The following is a 13,311-nucleotide window of genomic DNA, read 5'->3' as shown; positions in this document are numbered from 1 at the left end:
AACCGAGGCTTCTAGAAGTTAACTAGCTTGCCAAGATCACCCCCCTATCAGGTGGCAGAGCTTTCATGAAACCAGGTGTTTCCAGCTCCAGAACTTATTCTTCAACCTCAGGCAACATGGAGCCCAAAGCAATTTTAGGAGAATGGCAAAGTCTTTGCAACCATGCCGTCCCCCATACAAAAGACAACATGTCCCAGAGCACCTAGTTCCACAGCTGGTCACAGTTCTCGGGCTGCAGAGTTGATGGTCACCCATCTGAGGAAGCTCTCCTCTGTCAGGAAAGGCAAGAAGAGACTTCTTTTTCTGTAAAAAACCGCTAGTGTAGAAATCCACTACCTAATAAATGTCAATAATGTGAAGTGTCTCGCTGACAGTACTCAGTTAAAATGCAACCTGTATTCCCAGCAGAAGACAGACTTTGGTTTTCTCCATTAATAAAGTGTCCTTCTATCCTTTAAGAGCTCACCGGGCCATGTCATCTGAGAAACTTTTTGGAATATAACTTCATACAACGTGCTTTTATTCTGATGGCATACAAAAACATAATTTCAAATATTTATATGAACAGCGAAAAAGGCAATCAAATACAAATTTTCAAATATATGTAACGATAACATAAAAATAAAGAATATCAGTAGAAAAACTGTGGGGAGTAATTATTCCAAAAGCAATTAAATACCACATTACAGCATAGAAAGCTGCAAGCAAGTTACTACAGGTTGACTTTTAACAATTAGAATCAATTTTATGTTATAAAAAAGTCTACAGTCTTTTAATCTAGTCTCACTCTGCCCTGTGGTCTGCCCCCTCACAGGTGCAAAGAGAATGAGGAAGAAAATGGTCCGTATATAAAAAGATATGCTTACATTTCCTTTTTATTTGTAGTTTCAACAGACGATTTTTCTACTCTGAGGACCCAGCCTGCTCTCCCGTGTTCTGCAATCTTCCTTATTAGACTTCCTCAACATCCACCGCATGCTCATGAGATTATGACGGTTTTGAGGTCATTCTTTTTTTAAAGATTTATTTATTTGACAGAGAGAGAGACAGCGAGAGCAGGAACACAAGCAGGGGGAGCGGGAGAGGGAGAAGCAGGCTTCCCGCGGAGCAGGGAGCCCGATGCGGGGCTCGATCCCAGGACCCTGGGATCATGACCTGAGCCGAAGGCAGACGCTTAACGACTGAGCCACCCAGGCGCCCCGCGGTCATTCTTAGTGAAGAACCCAGGCGGGACTATAGTGTCCCAATCTACACCATGTGATTCTGTATTACACTTCCAAGAAACATCTTAGCCAATCGGTTGTGTTTCTTAAGTTGACAGGTAAACCTCGAGAGACTAGTCTTGGGAAAAATCAAAGCATGAAATCGAAGTCTGCAGGGAAGCAAAGGGTAAGGAGCTGGCTGTAGAGTCAAAACAGCTCCGTCTTCATCTTTTATCTGTTCAGTTTGCAAATCCGTACTGAGCCGGCTGAGGAAGAAGCCTGGCGCGGGGTGAGGAGCAGCAAGTCACAGAATGACATGGTTCTAGCTCCAACAAAGCATGGTTTAGCTGCCCAATGCAACCAGATGACTACACTGGAGGGTGATACACAGTCTACTAGAATTATGAACAGAGCACTGGGGGAGCTTCAGGGGAAGGCTGGTAAGTGCCAAGTAAGGAGACAGAATGTGCTGGAAAAATAAAACTATTATGACTCACTTTTGTACCTTTAGGTCTCCTGGAAGGAGTCAAAGTAGTGAAAATGATGGGAACACAGGGGTACTGCACCTGTGCGGTTTGTGATCAAGACTGATACGGGTCACGGGTATTTGCTTATAGAAATACATGTCCTACTCTACATATTGCATTAACTGGGTCAGCTGTATAAACCTCTCTCTGTGTCCAGTTTAGTTAATTTTGAGAATTGAAACTTGCCTTCAACAAAATAAGAAATTTTTAAAATTAAGGTTTAAGACACTTACATATTAGACCCCTTTTATTGCTTTGAAGAGTTGCTTCATTCGATAGGTCTTTTTGTAATAAGCACTGCACTATATAATACCGCACATAGAAAGATGATAACGACTTTTCTAAAGCACAAGTCTGATCGTGTAGTGACGAGAGGTTTCTTGAACCTCTCTTTAATGGTTTTGAGGTTTCTAGCCTGAGTGACCAATGTTCACCCTGGGTAATGGCCTGGCTAAGGCATGAGGAGATGTAGACAGTGGGCTGTGGGCAGCTAATAAGATGTCAACCCCACTCAGGGGCTGCAAGTGAAATGTATTGTGATGACCTTGGCGGAAATCAACTCGTTTATGCAACAAATGTAATTAGCTTTATACTGATACTTGCCCAAAAAAATTCCTTTCCATAATTAGAACCCAGGGATCCTGGTTTAAAGTAGCTTGCTACATTTAAAAAAATATTCTTAAAACAGCTGACTTAGATATAATCTGAACCGAGAGTCAGACATGAGAATGATGTCTTTTACTGGAGATCAAATTATACAAACAACGGTAAGCCTCTAGCATGAATATCAAATTACACAATAAGAAACTGGTACACTGTGAATAGATAATTTCCCAATTTGGGGCTCTAGAACAGAAGTAAAGTGATTTGGGGGATAGGCATTTGTTGCTCCGTGTCTTCTCCAAGTTCTGTCAATCAGTGCTCTTCCTTCCGTAACTGAGGCAGGGTGACTCACTCTGAATGCCACTGAAGAGTGGCCAAGTTATTTGCAATCTGGGTCTCTTAACATCCTGGCTCTGCTCTTATGTAAACACATTCTTGGAAAGTGTCGGTGAATAAGTTAGCTTCGTTGAACTGAAAGGAAAAGTAAGAAGTGATGGTCCAGAAAATAACTAAAAGCAGCATGAATACTGAAGATTTCCTTTCCTTTCAAGTTTTAGATGTAGGACCTGAGCATCATTTAAATAGAATAAATACAAGTTGGCGACAGGTATAGCTCCAGCCAGGGCTTCAGTGTCTCCTTCTGGGCTTGAAGCCTGTGCCCTGGGACTCCCAACTGACAGTTTCTACTGCCCCACGGCCAGAGGTCACAGACCTGTAGCTTCAAGGAAATGGGTGCCAAGAGTGACGAACGATGGTGAGCCACTAGATGCCATCTGCCACTTAGACCCTGGTGCTCCTATTGGCTGGTGTCTTAAATCCACCGTGATTAAATTACAATGTCATAGAGTACCACCACGAAATTAATTCTTGAAACAGGAAAAACATTAGATTTTGGAGGAAGTCAGATTATCTAGATTAGAAATCAACACAGCTCTAATTAATAAAATACTGTGGTTTATTCTGACTAAATATTCATCTGGTCATGGTTATTTCTGGGTTAAAATGAAACTATCATTTGATGAAAAGGTGACAGAGATGTTCAGAGATTTCACTGTCATTTGAAAGTGACAACTGCAGCACACGTTTAGACACAATGAATTTATTTTTCAAATGAGGTTAAGCTAGTATGATTAGGCATAACTGGACCCTCCAAGTACACAACAGTCAGAGTGCATAAATGCTCCAGACTTCTTTTGTTAAAAGCACCCGCACCAACTGTGTTTGGTTTGTACTGCGATCCAAACACAAGATCTACTGGTTATAAATCACTAAACAGACTTAGGATATAAAGTGAGTTTTACTGTAGTGGTATGAGTTATGGGTTGAATTGGGTCCCTCTAGCACTCACACGTTGAAGTCCCTCCTACTCCTCAGTAACAAAAAATGTGACCTTGCTTGAAAAATAAGGTTTTGCAGAGGTCATTAGTTAAGAGGAGGTGATACTGGAGTAGCGTGGGCCCTAATGCAATATGACTGGTGTCCTTATGACAAGGGGAAATTTGGATACAGACACACACACAGGGGGAACACCGTGTGAAAATATAGGCAGAGATCAGAGTGATGCTTCTACAAGCCAAGGAATAACCAAAGACTACCACCAGAATGTCGGGGAGAGGCAGAGAACAAGGAATGAAGCCTGGACGCCTTGATTCAGACTTCCCTGTTTCCAGGACAGAGAGGCAATACCTTTCTGGTGTTGAAGCCACTCAGGCTGCAGTACTTGGTTACGGCAGCGCTAACAGGCTAAGACCATCTGTGAAATGCATTCAATTGTGAATGGGACCAAAATATAACCCCTTGCATGCTGTTCTCTGAAGGAGCCCACCCACCTTCAGAATGCATCTTATGGGAATAACCTCAAGTACCCAAAATTGCATTAATGATTTTTTTTTTTCAAAGTATAGGAGGAAGCACCAAATGAAACTTAGGAAGTGGCATTTCAGTATTTATAGCTTGTGAATGTCTACGTGCTAGATATTACAGAGAACTAGAAGCAGAGAGTTTCTAATACCTGACGTCCAAAAGATTTCCTAGAATTGACAATACAAAAGAAAGGGACAAGGATCAGGAATTAGGGCCAGGAACAGTTTAGTGGACAGTATTTTTTTTTTTTTTTTTTTTTTTTTTTTTTTTTTTTAAGATTTTTTTTATTTATTTATTTGAGAGAGAGAATGAGAGAGAGAGAGCGCATGAGAGGGGGGAGGGTCAGAGGGAGAAGCAGACTCCCCGCTGAGCAGGGAGCCCGATGCGGGACTCGATCCCGGGACTCCAGGATCATGACCTGAGCCGAAGGCAGTCGCTTAACCAACTGAGCCACCCAGGCGCCCTGGACAGTATTTTTTTTATTTTAAAGATTTTATTTATTTGTCAGAGAGAGAGCGAGCGAGCACAAGTGGGGGTGGGGGGCAGGCAGAGGGAGAAGCAGGATCCCCAATCAGCAGGGAGCCCGACGTGGGGCTCGATCCTAGGACCCCGGGATCGTGACCTGAGCCAAAGGCAGCCACTTAACCGACTGAGCCACCCAGGCGTCCCAAGTTCTGCAGACCATATTGACAGAACACTGCAGAGAAGTAAAAGCATGGACAAATTCACAAACTGTGACTAGGACAGCAGAACAAAAGTGTGATGTTTTTTAATGCTTAGCCATCAGGTACTGGGAAAGAAAATAAAGAGATGGACAGAAATCAACAACAATTTTCAAAAATGAAAATGAAGCACATAAAACACACAGCCTTCATTAGGCACACCTACGTGTAAGGCCATATGGCCACATGGGAGAAAAGAAAACACGCAGTAAGAAAGATCATAAAAAATACGTAAGAAGTAGACGAGATCTGCCCTGAAAGTAAATGATAGTATGGCTGGATACATATGCATGTGTGTGTATATGTACAGTATTTACACTTATATACATTTAAACATCTTAACAACATGTATAGAAATGTCTGCAAATTAATGTGGTACATGGGAGCACTAAATATGCCCAGGGAGACCAGAGGATCGGACCTGAATTACAAGCAAGGACTTAACAACCAGAATGAATAAACAAACTAACTTTCCTCAGAGTTTACAAAATAGATTTACATACTGAAAATGACTCATGTTCAACTTTTTAAACATAAGTGTTCCTTTTTAAAAACTACACTTATTTAATATATCACAATTAATTACTATATAACCTTGACTATTTCCGTACATTCCTTTAGAAGCTCTTCCCACTTTTAAACTAAGAAATTAGCAGGAATATAGACACTGTGCCCAAAATCTACTGTTAAGGGGGAAAAGTGAACAGTTACTTAACCTGTCTGTGCAGGGACAGTAGGCTTGGTAAATACAGCATGTCTCCCTAAGGAAGTTGAGGTTTAAAAGGCAAAAATAGTACATAAACAGCAAAGTATGACTAAATAAAATTATGTTCTCCCAGATGACTCCAACGCCAAGCCCAGAACTATGATATGGGAAAAAAAGGTTCAGTTAGCGGCAACAGATCCTCAGTCTACTAGCAGTGGTTACTCCGCTTACATGAAGTATTATTATTAATAATAGCAAATGTACTATTTTTCAGGTGAGCAGTCTATTTGTAATTTGAAATGAATGCTCTTCTTTCAATAATTATACATATTCAAAAGCCAGATATATGAATCTTAGATTTATTTTTTTAGTACTAGTATAGAGTTAACGTTCCTGGAACTAGCCAGAAGGGTTTAGAAACTAGTAAGCACGTTTCCATGGTAACAGGCTACCCTGCCAAGGAGAGATCAGTTCACACATTCCCTCTAACCCAGCGACCACGTGGGGAAAAGGGAGATCTGCATTTGGGGTTTTCAGGATCACCGTCAATTACGGTTTTTGCTAGCGTATTTATTTTTATGAGAATGCACATGGCGGTAATGTTTGTAAGTTACCTAAGCTTCATGTTTTTCTCGACTCTTCAGTGTGTCAGCAACCATCGGGCATGTGCTCTGAGGGAGGCATGGTGGTGATAAAGTCACCCACAGATTTCACTTTAATTCATGCTGTGGGTACCTGGTTATAAAAATCTGACGTGGAATCCTGACGGAGGAGGGGCTGAGCCCAAAAGCTAGACACGTACCACACCCTCCCTGTAGATCAAGCACAGCTGCAGGCTGCTGTCCGGCAGGGGCTTTGTGATCACAGCTGGACAACGGAGTTGGGACAAATGACCAAGGATCAGGCAGAAAGCATGGTTTCCATAAAGACAGAGGTTTACGCCCCAAATGGAAATGAGAAGCACAGTAGATGCTCCATAACCGAGGAATGAGCAGTCACAGATCCCTAAATTGGGGCATTTCATTAGAGACTTTTTTTTTTTTTTTAAAGGAGAAGTTTTCATTCTGCGTGGCTTCAAACAGAACTCTGGTTGGAGAGATGAGCACAAAAATGCCCTTCTCTTTTGTCTTACAATGCTCGCCTTCTGGGGTGGCTTTAACTTCCGGCCCATTTCAGAGATTGTATGGTCAGTGATTCACTAGATTGGTGAAGGCAAGGCCACACCTGGGCCACACCTGTAAGGCACAGTTGACCCCAAGGAGAAAGTGGTCCCACAAGGATGGAACTTGTATGCTTTAGTTTCCTCATCTATCCCAAGGGGATGTTGTGACGACAAAGTGAGAAAAATCCAGGGAAATGCTTAAAAGGGTGCAAAGAGCACAGCAAGCATCCTGGAAATGTCCTCTGCTATATATTATTACTGTGGATTAATATTGTTACTATTAAAAATGAGGCAGTGTCCTTTGCGAGGCCTTGTGGGGAAAGCCTCAGGTCAACCCTTAATAAATGCTGAGATGAAACACTGAGAGTCTCAAAGGAACTCTCCAAAAGAGTATACAGACACCTTAGCCTTCATTTAGAATAAAACTAATTAACTGAAGGTGGGCCCTCGACTCTTGCTAATGTATGACACATTTGGGGAGAAGTGCAGAAATCATACTTCAGATGTATACAAGAATAAAATTTTCCAGAAGATGCCATCATGGCAAAAATATGTTTTTAAAGTAAAAATTAGTTTTGGTGGTATTTTGCTTCTATGAAATGCTTTCTTTGAAAATATGATTACCTGATCTAAAAATAAATAAGGACTATGTGAACTTTTACCATGAGTAACTTTAGAAGTAAAACTTATCAATGCACACATACCTATTTCTTAAATTCTCTGTATCAAATCATTACCACGTTATGATGTTTATGGCTTCTTCCTGGCCAGTGAACGTGTTTTCAAACTGTCATAATTATTTTCATCTTTATTTTGGTCATAATCCATTTATCACACCAAACAGAATAATCGCTAAGTAAAACCATGCTAATCAGAAAAAAAAAAAAAAAGTCCGGGGAAAGAAATGTACTTTGGGTAGTAGAAGGTAATGGCTTTGGGCTCAGATTCTATTGTATTTTTTTGTGGAAAGCAAAACTCATAAAACTAAGGCACCCACAAATAGATCAAACCATGAAACTAAAATACTGTGAATTTAAGGCACCACATTTTAAGCACTACACTGAGGGAAGCAGCAGTCAAAAGAGAAGCAGTAAACATCGAAACAGATCCCCAGTGAAAATGATGTGGTTGGCAGAGATCTGGAATGTTCTCAGAACTGTAGAAATTATAGCTTAGCCACAGATGACCTTCAAGTGACAAAATGCTTTATGAGCCCCGTATACTAAAGTTCACCGATTCACGTGGATGATGCACAAGGGCAGCAACTGATAGACAGTATTAAGACCACATAGTTGATATGAAATAAAACCACTCATCTGTGAAGGTTTTATTTTAGCTTCTCCCTGCCCTTTGTTGGACCGTTTGATTGTCATCCTAAAACTTCAACGCTTTACTGCAGAGTTTTCACCACTGCTAAAGGAATATTCATGGCGTTAGCTCTGATCCCGTCAAAGGCAGTATTTATGTACAAAGGAATATAAAACTGTTGTAACAAAGAAAAATGTCGCAGATTTACAAGGGATCAAATTTACAAGGCAGCAGGCTGAGGTGCAGGGGTTTCATCTTGTAAACCCTCTGATCAAAAAGAGAGCATGAAAAGCAGAAAAATCTGTCCTTGATGGTTTTCAGATAAAATATCACTTCCCCTTGGAACGTGGTCATAACTCTTGCCCTTCCTCCTCACATTCAGGATGGGGCTGTGCCAAGCAGAAGGCTTAACTCGAAAGCAGTGCTCAGCGTTCTTGGAACTTTCACACAAATTCTAGTGTGTGCAATCAAGTGACAATCAGAAACCTTTCCGAAGTTTGCAAAATAGGGGAAAATATAACGTGGTTTATTAAACTAAGTGTTCATGGCGTCCCATAAAAAAAAGGTATACACAATCTCTCTACTCAAATCCCCTCCAAGAAGGAAGAGGATACAGACAATGGATTATGGAAAGAAAAAGGAATGTTTCACTGAATTCAGCATTTAACTTCAAAATATGGAGAATTCTGTCCTGAAATGTCATTTTATTATAGGAGTTCTAAACTAGATATGTGACTTGAAAACACTTGGGCCTTGATGGAACTGGGAATTCATCAAGTGAGTAAAACAGTAAGACAGCTATGCAGTGACTGGGTAAGTGGGGAAATTCACTGTTGTATACAAACTCACTGAATATATGTATGCACGTAGTAAAATGAGATTTAATGGAAAAACCAAAAGATATGATTATTCTTTAAAATTAATTATGAAATTCTTTATAATCCTTGCATACTATCCCAGGTATAAAATAAGTTAATTTTTGATATATTATAATAAAATTTATTTTTTCATTTAATTTTACCTTAGCAAACATTTATTGGACCCCTCCCATAAGCCAGGTGCTATTCTAACCATGAAGGATACAAAACCATGAAGGATACAAAAATGACTGGTATCTGTGCTCTGTCATCGAGGAGATGATTGTTTTTTTTTTTAAGATTTTATTTATTTATTTGACAGAGAGAGTGAGAAAGCACAAGCAGGGGGAGCAGCACAGGGAGAGGGAGAAGCAGGTTCCCCACTTAGCAGGGAACCCGATGGGGGACTCAATCCCAGGATCTGGTATCATGACCTGAGCTGAAGGCAGACGCTTAACCAACTGAGCCACCCAGGCGCCCAGGAGATCAGATTAGAGAGGAAAAGAGGTACCAATGGAATTGAAAGGATGGATCTCAGGGCAGAAATGAAAGCGTAGGAGAGGCAATGAAACCACTTGAGGGGAGCATGTGGCAGTAAATCACAGAGCCAAGGGTAATGAAGCCATTCTGGAAGAAATGCGTGTAAGCAGACTCCTGAAGCTGAGTGCCAGGCCAGGAACAGTCTAAACCCAAGCCCAAGGGCGTTGAGAACCTAATATTCACAGAGGCTGTGGGTCCTTTCACGATCCTACAGGGAAATCGTGGTGGGGGGGGGGGTGGGGGCGGGGACAGACAGAGAAGGAAGAGGTAAACAGACTATCATGGGGAATCTTGTTATCTGAAGTGAAGGGGCTTGAAGTGATAGGAGTAGTGAATGGTGATGAGCAGGGACCAACCTGACACTTTAAATCACCTGTGCCCTTTGGAATATGCAGGTAGACCTGAGAAGGCAAGGAGAGCAGCAAAACTTCAGAGAAAGTAGGACTAGGGCTTGAAGGGGGTATCTGGTACTGAGCTAGCTAGCTAGCTACTAGGGCCCAGTAAATGTTAAGTCAAACAGCTTCACAACCTTCTGCTTGTGCCACATCATGTAAGTTACTATGCTATGGAGTTATTTGTCCATCAACATTGCGCTGTCTCCGGGGCGCCTGGGTGGCTCAGTCGGTTAAGCGTCTGCCTTCGGCTCAGGTCCTGATCCCAGGGTCCTGGGATTGAGCCCCAAATTGGGGCTCCCACTCCCCCTGCTTGTGCTCTCTCTCTCAAATGAATAAATAAAATCTTAAAAAAAACCCCAACCTCCCCCCTGCAAAAAAAAAACCCACAAAAAACACTGCACTGTCTTCACTGGGAAACATACCAGTATGAACATGTACTCTTAGAGAATCACCAGCCATTAACGACCGTGTGGAGACTGGAAGCCAAAGGAGGCAGTGTGTAAAATATTTTTACACATCACAGCAATAATGCTCGAGTTTAAAACAGATGTAACATTCTCTACAAAATATCCTAAGAAGTGCACGGTGGTCTTACTTATGTACGAGACTAAGTGCCAAATGACGTGGCTACCTCTTAATTTAAAATATAAGAACGTTTTAGACAGCACTTCAAAACCAGGTTTCTGTAGTCTTAAAAATATGAGATCAACTGGATGCAAAAGTCTAATAATCATGAAGAGCTCTGAAATACAGATTAATGCATGATGTCAAGCATCATTAATAAAGGACAATGAGAAACCCCCAAATGCAGCAGATAGGGCATAAAATGTCTTCAAGTAATCTCTTAACTTTTTTTTCTTCTTTAAAGATTTTATTTATTCGTTTGACAGAGAGAAAGAGAGCGCACAAGCAAGGGGAGCGGCAGGCAGAGGGAGAAGCAGGTTCTCCACTGATCAGGAAGCCCAATGCGGGACTCGATCCCAGGACCCTGGGATCATGACCTGAGCGGAAGGCAGACGCTTAACCGACTGAGCCACCCAGGTGCCCCATAACTTTCTGTTTCTTAGTGAGAGACTTAAAGTCACATATTCATATGACTTTCCTAATTGTACTTTAGCACATCTTAATCGCGTGCTTAGTGACCAAAGGATGTTAAGAATAAGAGAGGTGCTTTCAAAGACTCCAAATGAGGCCATTTGCTTTGGTCTGGCACTCCTGGAGACTAGCTCAGAAGGGCTGGAGAGTCAGTTATGAAGAGGTGAGCACAGTACACAGCTGATGAACAGGGGGGTAGTGGGCAATGTCTCATCTGCAAACAGGCAGCACCAAGGGCTGCAGGAAGGAATAATCAGCTACACAAAAGCAGAATGCAGCACATTACATAACAGGGACGAGTGCCGGGGCAGGTTCAAAGTGGAGAAATACACATCGGTGGGGGCAAAAATGAACACAGTCTTTAAATGCCTTATAAACACAGCAGGTGTATTCTGAGATAATTGATTACATTCTCTAACAACCCCTAATGTAAAACCTTCTCAGGCCTGAGTTCAACAATTGCCTGCATCTTTCTGGTTTGCAACAAGCCAACGGTCAAGGAAAAGTCACCCTTAAATCTATAATGTCATCAGCTTTCTAAGATTTCCTGGTTGATTAAATGGTATGGAAAAAAAATGGAGGGGGGATTTTTTTTTTCCTTAAAAGTACAGCATGAAATGAACTACGAACAAAACTTGGAGAATAAAAGAAAATGAAACCCTGCCTTCTCCCCTTGTTTTTGCTGTCTGCTGCTAGGTTTAGAGCAGGGAGACCGAGCCTAAGGCAGAGGCAGAAAGGGCAGCAGGACTGGGGAAGGCAGTCACGTATCAATCATGACTCCATCTGACCAGGGATGACCACGCTGACATACCCTGCAAGATGGAGTGCAGAAGGGGGTCTTGGGAACCCAGGATGGGAGCTAGCACCTTGTGCTATGCTTAGGATCAAATGCTACTGGGTGGGGATATTTACCATAATTCCTGCGATGATGTATAAAAACCCCACTGGCACCTCAGCGGAACCTTTTTGGAAAGTAATCCACATTAACAGGTGAAGAGAATAGCTCCGCAGCCCCCTCTCTGCCTGGGAGATGGAGAGCGGCAGGCAGGTGTTAATAGGTGTTAAGCTTTTCAGTGAAAAGTCATGTTCTTAAAAAAATGAGATTCCAAGTCCACTGCTAACTGGATGGAAGGCAAGCATGAGACTCTTATCAAACCACTTAAAATCTGAAATTCTGATACTATTTATAGGCCAACTGCCATGAAAATGATGCTTGAAAACAGTGTGTTTGTCTCTTAAGTGGGGAGTGCACCTCATCAATACATTACCCTCTCTCCTTTGTACCCCCACTATACAAGAAGAATGTCAGTTGGCAAGGTCTTGCTCACAAGCACACCTTCCAGAAACATACCTGGAGGCTTCAGAGGACACAGAGAATAGACCCTTGGCATTCATAGATTATTCTATGATCTATGAGAAGAAACCGAAGATGTAGTATTGGAATCTTTCATACGTCATGGATCTGAGCTACCCATGAATTAGCCATACTCTTCTTGCATGGAACCAGAGCTTCTGTTCTGCCCACATATATATATATATATATTTTTTTAATGGAAGAGATGAATGGATTAACACACAGGCAGGACGCGAAGCTGGGGTGAGTGTGAACAGTGGGCATAGCTGTGCTCACTCTTACTTTTCGTCAGCGCTGATGTGTGCCTTTTGAGGTGGGACCTCCCTCAAATTGCAAATTAAGGCAATTACTGAACTTGGGGCCAGGCACAAATAACTGAGTTTCTGAATGTTGAATCTGTGAGTCCCTAGGAACACTAAATTTGAGCTAAAGAACAGACTTGTATCTAAACTAAAATTTGTAAACAGAACCATATTTAAATGCAGTTGAGGAGTCCAGACTTAAAGAGCTTTTTGATAAAGCTAATTATGCCTTGATTACTCCGTACTCTGACTAATTTAAAGTTGAAGCTCAAGTTCTTCTAATTCTATACCATAATGTTGAACTATAACCCACCACAAATAACTCAAATTTTTCTTCTTTTTTTCCCTTTTTTCTGACTTCATTTTTGCCTTTCTTTTCCCACGAGTAGACGGTGTCTTTCTCTTTCAGTGAATGATAACACTGGTCCTGCTGACCCCTGGTGCTGCCATGTCCTTGTATCTGCAGAGGCTGCCGTCAGAACTTGTAAAAAGGCAGATGAGAAACCTACAGTGACTTTCCTCTTTACATGTAGAGAAAGCCCTTCAGTCCTACTAAAGTCCGCAAACTGCACTTAATCCTCTATAGTTTGCTAGATTCTGTGCTGGATTCTAAGGACACAGGATACCCACATTATTCCTACCCTCCAATTGCGTATAATATGCTAGCGAGAGGCA

The sequence above is a fragment of the Neomonachus schauinslandi genome, chromosome 4 (assembly GCF_002201575.2).
Source record: "Neomonachus schauinslandi chromosome 4, ASM220157v2, whole genome shotgun sequence".
Lineage (NCBI taxonomy): Eukaryota > Metazoa > Chordata > Mammalia > Carnivora > Phocidae > Neomonachus > Neomonachus schauinslandi.
The sequence above is the reverse complement of the archived record's forward strand: the minus strand, read 5'-3'. Positions refer to the sequence as shown.